This window comes from Saccopteryx leptura, unplaced genomic scaffold, assembly GCF_036850995.1.
Source record: "Saccopteryx leptura isolate mSacLep1 unplaced genomic scaffold, mSacLep1_pri_phased_curated manual_scaffold_56, whole genome shotgun sequence".
NCBI lineage: Eukaryota > Metazoa > Chordata > Mammalia > Chiroptera > Emballonuridae > Saccopteryx > Saccopteryx leptura.
This window is the reverse complement of record NW_027095738.1, coordinates 44,604-58,256: the sequence shown is the minus strand read 5'-3', so window position 1 is coordinate 58,256 and position 13,653 is coordinate 44,604. Positions and strand designations below refer to the sequence as shown.

At 39.9% G+C, this 13,653-nt stretch overlaps 1 protein-coding gene across 2 annotated transcripts in view; it reads left to right on the top strand.

Annotated features, from left to right (window-relative positions):
* LOC136387056 (tudor domain-containing protein 7-like) overlaps positions 1 to 13,653 on the top strand; it is an 83,337-nt gene that overhangs the window by 28,267 nt on the left and 41,417 nt on the right. The gene's annotated exons all lie outside the window — the stretch shown is intronic.

Sequence of the window (13,653 nt, the reverse complement as noted above, 5' to 3'; positions counted from 1 at the left end):
TTAATTATTTATAAAATATCTTATTTTAATTTTTTTATAAATAAATTTTTATTAATGTTAATGGGGTAACATCAATAAATCAGGGTACATATATTCAAAGAAAACATGTCCAGGTTTTCTTGTCATCCAATTATGTTGCATACCCATCACCCAAAGTCAGATTGTCCTCTGTCACCCTCTATCTAGTTTTCTTTGTGCCCCTCCCCCTCTCCCTCCTTCCTTCCTGCGCCCCCCCTCCCCCCACCCCCGGTAACCACCACACTCTTGTCCATGTCTCTTAGTCTTGTTTTTATGACCCACCAGTGTATGGAATCATGTAGTTCTTGGTTTTTTTCTGATTTACTTATTTCACTTCGTATAATGTTATCAAGATCCCACCATTTTGTTGTAAATGATCCAGTGTCATCATTTCTTATGGCTTAGTATTCCATAGTGTGTATATACCACATCTTCTTTATCCAGTCTTCTATTGAAGGGCTTTTTGGTTGTTTCCATGTCTTGGCCACTGTGAACAATGCTGCAATGAACATGGGACTACATGTGTTTTTACGTATCAATGTTTCTGAGTTTTGGGGGTATATACCCAGTAGAGGGATTGCTGGGTCATAAGGTAGTTCTATTTTCAGTTTTTTAAGGAACCACCATACTTTCTTCCATAATGGTTGTACTACTTTACAGTCACACTAACAGTGAATGAGGGTTACTTTTTCTCCACAGCCTCTCCAGCATTTGCTATTACCTGTCTTGTTGATAATAGCTAATCTAACAGGTGTGAGGTGGTATCTCATTGTAGTTTTGATTTGCATTTCTCTAATAACTAATGAAGATGAGCATCTTTTCATATTGTATTTCTTCCTGGGAGAAGTGTCTGTTCATTTCCTCTTCCCATCTTTTTTATTGGATTGTTTGTTTGTTTGTTGTTGAGTTTTATGAGTTGAGTTCTTTGTGAATTTTGGATATTAGGCCCTTATCTGAGCTGTTGTTTGAAAATATCGTTTCCCATTTAGTTGGCTGTCTATTTTGTTGTCAGTTTCTCTTGCTGAGCAAAAACTTTTTAGTCTGATGTAGTCCCATTCATTTATCTTTGCCTTCACTTCTCTTGCCTTTGGAGTCAAATTCATAAAATGCTCTTTAAAACCTAGGTCCATGAGTTTAGTACCTATGTCTTCTTCTATGTACTTTATTGTTTCAGGTCTTATATTTAGGTCCTTGGTCCATTTTGAATTAATTTTAGTACAAGGGGACAAACTGTAGTCCAGTTTCATTCTTTTGCATGTGGCTTTCCAGTTTTCCCAGCACCATTTGTTGAAGAGGCTTTCTTTTCTCCATTGTGTGTTTTTGGCCCCTTTATCAAAAACTATTTGACCATATATATGTGGTTTTAATTCTGAACTTTCTATTCTGTTCCATTGGTCTGAGTGTCTATTTTTCTGCCAATACCATGCTGTTTTGATTGTTGTGACCCTATAATATAGTTTGAAGGCAGGTATTGTAATGCCCCCAGCTTCATTCTTTTTCCTTAGGATTGCTTTGGCTAATTGGGGTTTTTTATAGTTCTATATAAATCTGATGATTTTTTGTTCCATTTCTTTAAAGAATGTCGCCCTGGCCGGTTGGCTCAGCGGTAGAGCGTCGGCCTAGCGTGCGGAGGACCCGGGTTCGATTCCCGGCCAGGGCACACAGGAGAGGCGCCCATTTGCTTCTCCACCCCTCCGCCGCGCTTTCCTCTCTGTCTCTCTCTTCCCCTCCCGCAGCCAAGGCTCCATTGGAGCAAACATGGCCCGGGCGCTGGGGATGGCTCTGTGGCCGCTGCCTCAGGCGCTAGAGTGGCTCTGGTCGCAGCAGAGCGTCGCCCCATGGTGGGCGTGCCGGGTGGATCCCGGTCGGGCGCATGCGGGAGTCTGTCTGACTGTCTCTCCCTGTTTCTAGCTTCAGAAAAATGAAAAGAAAAAAAAAAAAAAAAAAAAAAAAAAAAAGAATGTCATAGGAATTTTGATGGGAATTGCATTAAATTTATAGATTGCTTTGGGTAATATGGCCATTTTGATTATATGTATTCTTTCTATCCATGAACAAGGAATATTTTTCCATCTCATTGTATCTTTTTCGATTTCCCTTAACAATGCTTTGTAGTTTTCGTTATATAGGTCCTTTATATTTTTTGTTATGTTTATTCCTAGGTATATTTGTTGTTGTTGTTGCAATCGTGAAGGGGATTATTATTATTATTATTTTTTTTTTTTTCTGAAGTTGGAAACGGGGAGAGACAGTCAGACAGACTCCCGCATGCACCCGACCGGGATCCACCCGGCACACCCACCAGGGGGCGACGCTCTGCCCACTAGGGGGCGATGTTCTGCCCATCCAGGGGGTCGCTCTGTTGCGACCAGAGCCACTCCAATGCCTGGGGCAGAGGCCAAGGAGCCATCCCCAGTGCCCGGGCCATCTTTGCTCCAATGGAGCCTTGCTGCGGGAGGGGAAGAGAGAGACAGAGAGGAAGGAGAGGGGGAGGGGTGGATAAGCAGATGGGTGCTTCTCCTGTGTGCCCTGGCCGGGAATCGAACCCGGGACTTCTGCACGCCAGGCCAACGCTCTGCCACTGAGCCAACCGGCCAGGGCCGAAGGGGATTATTTTTTTTTTTGAGTTCGTTTTCTAATATTTCATTGTTGGCATATAGAGAGGCTATGGACTTTTATATGTTAGTTTTGTATCCTGCGACCTTACTGTATTGGTTTATTGTTTCTAGTAATCTTTTTGTGGAGTCTTTGGGGTTTTTGATGTATAGGATCATATCATCTGCAAAAAGTGATACCTTTACTTCTTCTTTTCCGATATGAATGCCTTTTATTTCTTTCTCTTGTCTGATTGCTCTGGCCAGAACTTCTAGCACCACGTTAAATAAGAGTGAAGAGAGTGGACAACCCTGTCTTGTTCCTGATTTAAGGTGGAAAGTCCTCAGTTTTATGCCATTTAATATGATTTGGCTGATGGTTTGTCATATATAGCCTTTATCATTTGAGATATTTTCCTTCTATACCCATTTTGTTGAGTGTCTTCAAGTTGTGTTGTATTTTATCGAATGCCTTTTCTACATTTATTGATAAGATCATGTGGTCTTTGTTCTTTTGTTTTATTGATATGGTGTATTACATTAACCGTTTTACGTATGTTGAACCATCCTTGAGATTCTGGGATGAATCCCACTTGATTATGATGTATTATTTTTTTAATATGTTGTTGTATTCGATTTGCCAGTATTTTGTTTAGTATTTTAGCATCTGTATTCATTAGAGATACTGGTCTGTAGTTTTCTTTTTTTGTGCCATCCTTGCCAGGTTTCAGTATGAGGGTTATGTTGACCTCATAAAATGTGTTTGGAAGTATTGCTTCTTCAATTTTTTGGAAGATTTTGAGTAGAATAGGAACCAAGTCTTCTTTGAATGTTTGATAGAATTTGCTAGTATAACCGGCTGGGCCTGGACTTTGATTTTTGGGGAGGTTTGTTTTTTTTTGTATTTTTCTGAAGCTGGAAACAGGGAGGCAGTCAGACAGACTCCCGCATGCGCCCGACCGGGATCCACCTGGCACGCCCACCAGGGGGCGATGTTCTGCCCATCCAGGGCACCGCTCTGTCGTGACCAGAGCCACTCTAGCGCCTGGGGCAGAGGCCAAGGAGCCATCCCCAGCACCCGGGCCATCTTTTGCTCCAATGGAGCCTTGGCTGCAGGAGGGGAAGAGAGAGACAGAGAGGAAGGAGAGGGGGAGAGGGGGAGAAGCAGATGGGCGCCTCTCCTGTGTGCCCTGGCCAGGAATCGAACCCGGAACTTCCACACGCCAGGCCGACGCTCTACCACTGAGCCAACAGGCCAGGGCCTTGGGGAGGTTTTTAATAGTTTTTTCTATTTCCTCCCTGCTAATTCGTCTGTTTAGGCTTTCTGCTTCTTCATGACTCAGTCTAGGAAGGTTGTATTGTTCTAGGAATTTATCCATTTCTTCTAGATTGTTGAATTTGGTGGAATATAATTTTTCGTAGTATTCTACAATAATTCTTTGTATATCTATGATGTCTGTGGTGATTTCTCCTCTTTCATTTTGGATTTTGTTTATATGAGTCCTTTCTCTTTTTTCCTTGGTGAGTCTTGCCAAGGGTTTTGTCAATTTTGTTGATCTTTTCAAAGAACCAGCTCCTTGTTTTATTAATTTTTTTCTATAGTTTTTCTGTTCTCTATTTCATTTATTTCTGTTCTGATTTTTATCATTTCCTTTCTTCAGCTGGTTTTGGGTTGTCTTTGTTCTTCTTTTTCTAGTTCCTTAAGGTGTGAAGTTAAGTGGTTCACTTGGGCTCTCTCTTGTTTGTTCATATGGGCCTGAAGTGATATGAACTTCCCTCTTATTACTGCTTTTGCTGCAACCCAGAGATTCTGATATGTCATATTGTCATTTTCATTTGTCTGTATATACCTTTTGATCTCTGTGCTTATTTCTTCTTTGACCCACTTATTTTTTAAAAATATGTCGTTTAGTTTCCACATTTTTGTGGGGTTTTTTTCTTCTTTTTTGCAGTTGAATTCTAGTTTCAAGGCGTTATGATCAGAAAATATGCTTGGTATAATTTCAATTTTTCTGAATTTGCTGATGTTATTTTTGTTGCCCAACATATGGTCAATTCTTGGGAATGTTCCATGTACACTAGAGAAAAATGTTTACTCTGTCGCTTTGGGATGAAGTGTCCTGTAGATGTCTATCATATCCAGGTGCTCTAGTGTTTCGTTTAAGGCCAATATATCTTTATTGATTCTCTGTTTGGATGACCGATCTAGAGCCGTCAGCGATGTATTGAGGTCTCCAAGTATGATTGTATTTTTGTCAGTTTTTTTTATTTTTTATAAATTTTATTTTTATTTTATTTATTCATTTTTAGAGAGGAGAGAGAGAGAGAGACAGAAAGGGAGAGAGAGGAGAGAGAAAAGGGGGGAGGAGCTGGAAGCATCAACTCCCATATGTGCCTTGACCAGGCAAGCCCAGGGTTTCGAACCGGTGACCTCAGCATTTCCAGGTCAACGCTTTATCCACTGCGCCACCACAGGTCAGGCATCAGTTTTTGTTTAAGTCAGTAAGTAGCTGTCTTATATATTTTGGTGCTCCTTGGTTTGGTGCATATATATTAAGGATTCTTATGTCTTCTTGATTCAGTGTCCCGTTAATCATTACGAAATGACCATTTTTGTCTCTGAGTACTTTTGCTGTCTTGTAGTCAGCATTATTAGATATGAGTATTGCTACTCCTGCTTTTTTTTGGATGTTATTTTCTTGGAGTATTGTTTTCCAGCCTTTCACTTTGAATTTGTTTTTATCCTTGTTGCTTAGATGTGTTTCTTGTAGGCAGCATACAGTTGGATTTTCTTTTTTAATCCATTCTGCTACTCTGTCTTTTTATTGATGAGTTTAATCCATTTACATTTAGTGTAATTATTGACACTTGTGGATTCCTTATTGCCATTTTATAAATTGCTTTCTGTTAGTTTTGTATCTTGTTTGATTCTTCTCTTTTGTTTTTCTATCTTTTGTTTTTGTTTGTTTGTATTCCATACTTCTTTCTTCTGTTGCTACCTTTTTTAAGTCATGTGCTTCTGTGGTGGTTTTTTCAAGGGTGGTTACCATTAAGTAATGAAAAGGGTACCTACCATATTCATTGTAGTACCCTATCTTGTGAGTGTTTCTGCACTTCATCGTCCTTTGCTACTGTTAATCTCCATTCTCTCCCCCATTTTTTTTGCTTTTGTTGTCACAGTTTAAGTTTGGTTTTATTGTGTTCTTGGTGGAGCTTTACTTGTGGTTTTGTTTTGTTTTGTTCTTTGGATCTGGTTGGAAAACCCCCTTTTGTATTTCCTGGAGTGGGGGTTTTCTGATGATAAATTCCCTCATCTTTTCTGTATTTGTGAATGTTTTTATTTCTCCTTCGTACTTGAAGGATAGCTTTGATGGGTATAGTATTCTTGGCTGAAAGTTTCTCTCTTTCAGGGCTTTAAATATTGGGGTCCACTCTCTTCTAGCTTGTAGAGTTTCTGCTGAAAAATCTGATGATAATCTAATAGGCCTTCCTTTATATGTTGTATTCTTCTTTTCCCTGACCTTCTCCCCAAAATCTCCCTGGCTGCCTTGAGAATTTTTTTTTTGTCGTTGCTTTGTGCCATTTTCATTATGATGTGCCTTGGTGTTCTGTTTGCTTCTTGAATTTGAAGCTTTAGTTCTTTTCACAGTCTTGGGAAGTTCTCATCTATTATTTCTTTGAATATATTTTCCATTCCATTTTCTCTTCTCCCTCTGATATACCTATTATTCTTATGTTATTCTTTTTGATGGAGTCAGACAATTCCTGTAGGGCTTTCTCATTTTTTTAAATTTTTGAGTCTCTCTCTTCTTCTCTCTGGTGTGCCTGAAGTTGCTGTCTTTTTTTTTATTTTTTTTTTTATTTTTAGAGAGGAGAGAGAGACACAGAGAGAGAGAGAGGAGAGACAGAGAGGAGAAGGGGGGAGGAGCCGGAAACATCAACTCCCATATGTGTCTTGACCAGGCAAGCCCAGGGTTTCGAACTGGCGACCTCAGCATTTCCAGGTCAACACTTTATCCACTGCGCCACCACAGGTCAGGCGAAGTTGCTGTCTTTTATGTCATTAATCCTACCTTCTATCTGGCCTGTTCTATTAGCTAAGCTTGTTACCTCGTTCTTCAGTTCATGAATTGAGTTTTTCTTTTCTGTTTGATTTGTTTTTATAGTTTCAGTTTCCTTTGTAATATATTCTTTGTGTTCTTTGAGTTGTTTTCTGAGCTCCCTAAATTGCCTTTCTGTGTTTTCTTGTATATCTCTGAATATTTTTAGGATTTCTATTTTAAATTCTCTGTCATTTAGCTCCAAGGTTTCCAATATATTAAATTTTTTCTCCATAGATTTTTCCACATTTGTGTTACTTCTCTATCTTTTGTATCCATGATATTTGATTTCCTTTTTCTTAATGGCATCTGAGGGTGGTCTTGTTGATAGCACTTCGCCTTCAGTATGTGGAACTCCCGGATGCTCCAAGGATAGATTTTTCTGTCTCTGGTTGATGAACTTGTTGAAATTTTGGGGAGATTTGTCGGTAGCGCTCCTCACGGTGCTATTTCTCTGATGTCACTCTATTTAAAATTTTTAATATAGGGTTCAGATTTAAAATTTTTACTAACTTCTTTAGAGGAAAAAAATTGAAAAGTAAGTTGACATCATTTATCATACATATTATTACTGAGAGTCTATTATTATAAAATGATGGATCAGAATCGTTTATTAGAAATCTTAGTTCAGACATAAAGATGACTAGATTCTTAAACCAAAGTAACTTTTAGATGTTTCTTAAGGTTTAATTACACAGAATAGGTTAAAAAAATGTAACTATTTTAAATGATAGCAATAGCATTGCTGTTGTTGCTTCTAAGCTTGTAGAATCAAATAATGCATGATGATTAGTGTTTGATAGAGGGCTTTTATTTATTTAATTTAATATATATTTTGGCTCTGAACCCTCTTGGGCCAAGTGTAGGCCACTCCCTCTTCATAAACACCTGGCCTAAAGACAGCATCTGTTTTTGTAGCTGCTTTTTCCTCCAGGCCACTGACACCGGCTCAAGTCCCAAAAGTTTTCCAGGCAAGATTTATTCACTCATCCGTCCATCCTGTTTGTTCAGACACCACTTTACCATGTGCCTGCAGGTGCTAGTCATTCCTTTGGTGCTCAGAACACCAACCTGATGTGTTAGACTATATAGTGTGAAGTGTCAAACTCTGGAAATATGGCTGTCTCCCTAGTTATAAAGTCAGAATACTTAACAGTCATAAGAATGTTACCCCTGATTTATGTGGAATGCGGAGTTTATTCTTATGATGAGAATTCCCAAGGTTGCTCTTCATTTCGTTTTTACTCCTTTCTGGGAAGGATCTTCTCACTGGATGCAGGCTTAGGAGCATCGATATACCCCCTCAGACTTCCCTAATCTTGAGGAGGACTTTTGAGTTTTTACCAAGGATGCTCAATTTGAAGGTCCATGGTCTAGAACTACTTCTTGGAATGAATATGGTTTCATTTTTTAAATGCATAGACAGTCATGTTCTTTTATTTTCTTTTGACAGAGAGAGAGAGAATCAGAGGGACAGATAGGGACAGACAGACAGGAAGGGAGAGAGATGAAAAGCATCAGTTCTTCGTTGCAGCACCTTAGTTGTTTATCAATTGCTTTCGATTATGTGCCTTGGCTGGGGGGCTACAGTAGAGCAAGAGACCCCTTGCTCAAGACAGCAACCTTGGGTTCAAGCCAGCAACCTTTGGGTTCAAGCCAGTGACCATGGGGTTATGTCTATGATCCCTGGACTCAAGCTGGTGAGCCCACGTTCAAGCCATATGAACCCATGCTCAAGCCAGTGATCTTGGGGTTTCGAACCTGGATCCTCTGCATCCCAGTCCGACACAGTATCCACTGCATCACTGCCTGATCAGGGGACAGTCATGTTCTTATAGCATATCTTCAGCAAACTTAGAGCCTTTTTTATCATCAGGATATGTATATAACTCATTACTAAGTTTTGATAAAGAAGGGATTTTTGGAATAAAAATTTTTTAATTCATTAAGTTTCTTCTTAATGTATTATATTTCTGGTTGTTTTATATTCCATAATAATTACTATTGGTGTGCCTTAATTTATGGCCTTTGATGAAAATTTTTTATTCTTGCTACTCCACATATCTACAAAGCCCCAGAATTTTTCTTGCTAGGATTTTAGGTGAGAAAGTACCTCTTTGATGTTAAAACTTTACCCAAAATGAGTGGTTTCCTACTAAATTTCAGGTGCAGAAACAACAGACTTTGTGTTTTTGGTTGCTTTTTTCATCTCTTAAATTCATCACTGTTGCTTGATCACTTCCTGCATACCAGTAAGGGTGGAACATAAAACAGAAATATAATACACCTTTGTATTGATACTCTGTGTCTCTTGACTTTGAGGAGGACTGTTTAGATGCAGTCATCATCAGTCATTAAGTATGAGCATTTGTGTCTAGGATGCCAAAAACTGCCAATCTTATTGACATCTACTATTTTTTTTTAACTTTAACCTCTGAATAATTTTTAAAGCCTACTAGTAAAAGTAAACACTTATAAACAGTTGTACCATGGTTATTTTTTCTTTGTCTGATTTGGAAAAACAGAAGTGCTGATATCATGCCCAGACTGATGCTTCTATGACCAAGGTCAGACAGCCTTAAGCACAGTACAAAAAATTCAGGATAAGAAAAAAAAGACTTAGTACTGTTTATCTCTCTAAATGGCTTGTTATGTAACTGAAGAAGAAATCCAAGTGCAGTGTACAGTGGTACCTTGAGATACGAGTTTAATTCGTTCTGTAACAGAGCTCATAAGTCAGTCAACTCATATATCAAACAAATTTCTCCCATTTAAAATAATTGAAATAGATTTAATCTGTTCCAGCCCTATGAAACATCCCCAAACCATCCTAAATTATGATAAAAGCATGTTTTTAATTAAGAAACACACATGTACTTTACCAATGCATAAAAAATTATATGAAATAAAAGAAAAAAGTGTTATTTAGTACTGTATTCTTACCTTGGAGACAGATGAGTGTGGCTAACAGAGGTGAATGGCAGAGGAGGAGGGAGGGAGGAAGGGATGCACGCACTGTAGACACGTATAAACTAAAACTGCACTTCTTAACACTAAATGTAAACTAAAACTGCATTTTCTTTACTTTAAACAAAACTAAAACTGCACTTTCTTTACTTAAAATGAAACCACAAAAGCTTAAGTAAAAATGCACTTTCTTAACTTTAAACTTAACCTAAGCTTAACATTACATATTTTTCATTTAATCATCACCTGTTTTTGCCTTTTTGGCTGCACTTTCGGCACTTTCACTTGCAGGACTTTTGAATAAAAATCTATTCAAAGAGGTTTGCTTATGCCTGCCTTTTAAAATGTTACAGAAATGTGACAAACAAGTGTCATTAAAAAGTGCTGAAGCACAACCAGTTGAAACTTTTTCTGGGTGTTTCTTTTCAATGAAACTTGAAAGCTTCTCCCACATTGCCAGCATGTCTTTAATTTCACTTGTAGAATTCACTTCCTCCGACTCTGCCTCCTCCTCACTACTAATCTCTTACAGAAGCTCCGTATGTTGCATCATCTGTAGCTCCTTCGACTCCTCAGTTGAGAGTTCCTCCTCATGTTCCTCCACGTGCTCGTTTATGTCACCTTCATCTACCTCCAGACCCATCGACTTTCTGAGGGACACAATCTCCTCCAACGCTTCTACCTCGGTTTCGGTCTCTGGTTCGAATCCTTCGAAGTCCCTGTCTACAACATCAGGCCATAACTTTTTCCATGCCGAATTCAAGGTTCTTCTTGTAACCTCTTGCCATGCCAAGTCAATAATGCATAAATATATCACGATGTTGTAGTGATCTTTCCAAAACTCTTGAAGGGTTAGATTTGTATTCTCAGTCACCTCAAAGCAGCAGCAGAACAAGTGCTTTGTGTAAAGCTTTTTAAAGTTGGAAATGACCTGCTGGTCCATAGGTTGCAAGATTGAAATCGTGTTGGGTGGGAGATAGAGGACTTTCATGAATTTGAACTCATCGAGAATGTCACCTTAAAGACCAGGTGGGTGGGCTGGAGCATTTTCAAGTATTAGTAATGCTTTCATCAGGAGTTTATTTTCTTTTCTTTTTTTTCTTTTTTTCTTTTTTTGTATTTTTCTGAAGCTGGAAACGGGGAGAGACAGTCAGACAGACTCCCGCATGCACTCGACCGGGATCCACCCGGCACGCCCACCAGGGGGCAACGCTCTGCCCACCAGGGGGCGATGCTCTGCCCCTCCGGGGCGTCGCTCTTTTGCGACCAGAGCCACTCCAGCGCTTGGGGCAGAGGCCAAGGAGCCATCCCTAGCGCCCGGGCCATCTTTGCTCCAGTGGAGCCTCGCTGTGGGAGGGGAAGAGAGAGACAGAGAGGAAGGAGAGGGGGAGGGGTGGAGAAGCAGATGGGCGCTTCTCCTGTGTGCCCTGGCCGGGAATCGAACCCGGGACTTCCGCACGCCAGGCCGACGCTCTACCACTGAGCCAACCGGCCAGGGCCTAGGAGTTTATTTTCTTGAAGATATTTCTTCACTGCAGGACCAAAGATGAGATTTACCCATTCAATAAAAAAACTACCACGTAGCCCATGCCCTAGCATTGGTGCGCCACATAACCTGCAGTTTTTCTTTAAGAATCTTGTGAGTCTTAAAGGCTCGAGGATTTTCGGAATGATACACTAGCAGTGGCTTTACTTTACTGTTACTGCTAGCATTTGCACACAATGCAAGGGTCAGACAGTCCTTCATGGGTTTATGGCCTGGCAGCTTCATCTCCTCTGCGGTGATGAAAGTCCTCCGGGGCATTTTTTTCCAAAACAATCCTGTTTTGTCACAGTTGAACACTTATTGGGGGATGTGGGATGTAGCCTTCCTTTGTGATAAGCACAGCAAAACATGCGATGTACTCCTTAGCTGCCTTAACGTCAGCACTCGCAGCTTTATCATCCTCACCACTGAGTGGATACCAGATCTCTTCTTGAAATTTTCAAACCAGCCATGACTTGACTTAAATTCTTTCTTCTGCAAGTCACCATAAATAACACGTGCCTTTTCGCATATTACAGTCTCCATCACTGTATCTCCTGCCAGCTCTTTCTCTTTCACCCACACCAGCAGAAGCTTCTCCATTTCTTCATGGATATTTGTCCTTAATTGGGACAGAATTGTAGTTCCTTTCTCTTAATTTGCGCTTTTGATGGCATCCTTTTGTTTAAGGATGGTACAAATTGTAGATGTATTGCGGTTGTACAGCCTTGCCAGTTCAATCACTCGTACACCACGCTCATGCTTTTCTATTATTTCTTGCTTCTATCGACATCATTCTCTTCTTCTTCTCACCACTGTCCTTTACATTCACTTTCTTCAGCCCCATGATAGCACACAAAAAAGTTAGTAAAAAGTGCAAAAATGATGCAAGAACAAGTACAGCACATGAGATTCAACTTGATTCTGTGGGTAACACGTGAGAAAGAACAAGATGCTGGTAGTGTGCTGCCGATACTGGACCCGTGCACCAATGCGCCAACTAGTGGCAGCTTCCCGAATCATGACTTGCATCTCAGAATTTCGCTTGGATCTCGAACAAAAATACGAACCAAGTTGCAGCTCGTATCTAAAATATATATATTTAGTATGTTGGTCTGCTCGTATCTCAAGGTACCATTGTATTTCTTTCTTTAAAAAAAAAATTATTTTCCCCCAAGTCATATAAAACATCCTACATTAAAAAAATTGAAAAATAAAAGTTATAAAAAAATGAGAATTACCTATTGTCCTACCACCCAGAGATAACCACTTGCAGGGATCTCCATTTGAGTATCAGAGTGAGGAGAATCAGCTTCCGGGACCAAATAGCAGCTCTCAAATTTTACCTTCCTAGAGGTTCTAATCAGCTATATGTTGACACATCACAAGGATGCCCAGTGCCACTTGGATACAAACAGAAGGATGCTTAACTGTTGTTCTCAACCTTTCAGAGCTCTCCAACACCAAAATGTGGACCGAGAGTTTTGGAAGCTAAAGAAAATATAAAGTCATAGTAACAATGATGTACCAGTTTCACAGTGTTCTTAGACAGCTTGTGAGGGAAATGGCAATTGTGCAGAATGCCATTTTATGGAAACACAAAGAGCCCAAGACAGTGAGCCTATAGGCCATGGATACTGGAATCTGAGTTCCCATTGGGTTCTTGAAGGACGGCAACACCTCTTGATGTTAAACTTCTAAGGAAGGGCATTTAAACAGTGGTGGTGCATCCCCAGGCTTACTGATATGGGAACCTTCTAGGCAGCAGTGCCAGCAGACAGGGCAGTGAAAAGTGAACTGAGGACTGGGAAGTACAGTCATAGTATCTCATTGGAGTCCAAGTTCTTTTCTGATTTTTTTTCCACCAATAAAAAGAAGTATTCAGTGAACACATTGGAACAGTTTTTAAATTTAATTCCAGCGACCATCTGAATAGTGGAAAAATAGAAGGGCATGGTGGCAAATCAGAATAGAGAAGGTGGGGAGTAATGTGATATTGTTGTTCTGGAATTTGATATAGAGCAGATACCCAGAGGCCATAGCATACAGGAGAAAGAGTTTGGCCTTTGGAGTAAGATTTTTGCCTTGGCCATTTCTTGGCTGTATTACGTTCAGCGTACAAATCATCTGCTCAGGGCTTCACTCTATTCTAGAGTATGACTATTTCTAAACATTTCATAGGGTTGTTAGAATTAAACGAGACCAAGTATAAAAAACAGCTGCCAGTGCTGTTTGGAACCATAACATTGTTTGGGAAAAGGCTGCTGCTGTTTTTTTGAGCATCCCGGCTTGAATTGAAGCAGGTTACAACCCACTGGTAAACCAGAGACATGCCCCGCAAGCTCTCCAAAGGAGCTTCTCTCAATGAAAACAGGAAAGGCTACAGGGAAAGAACAGAAGTCTACATTGAAAGAAAAAATAAAAGGAATAGTGAATAACTGAAGTCAAA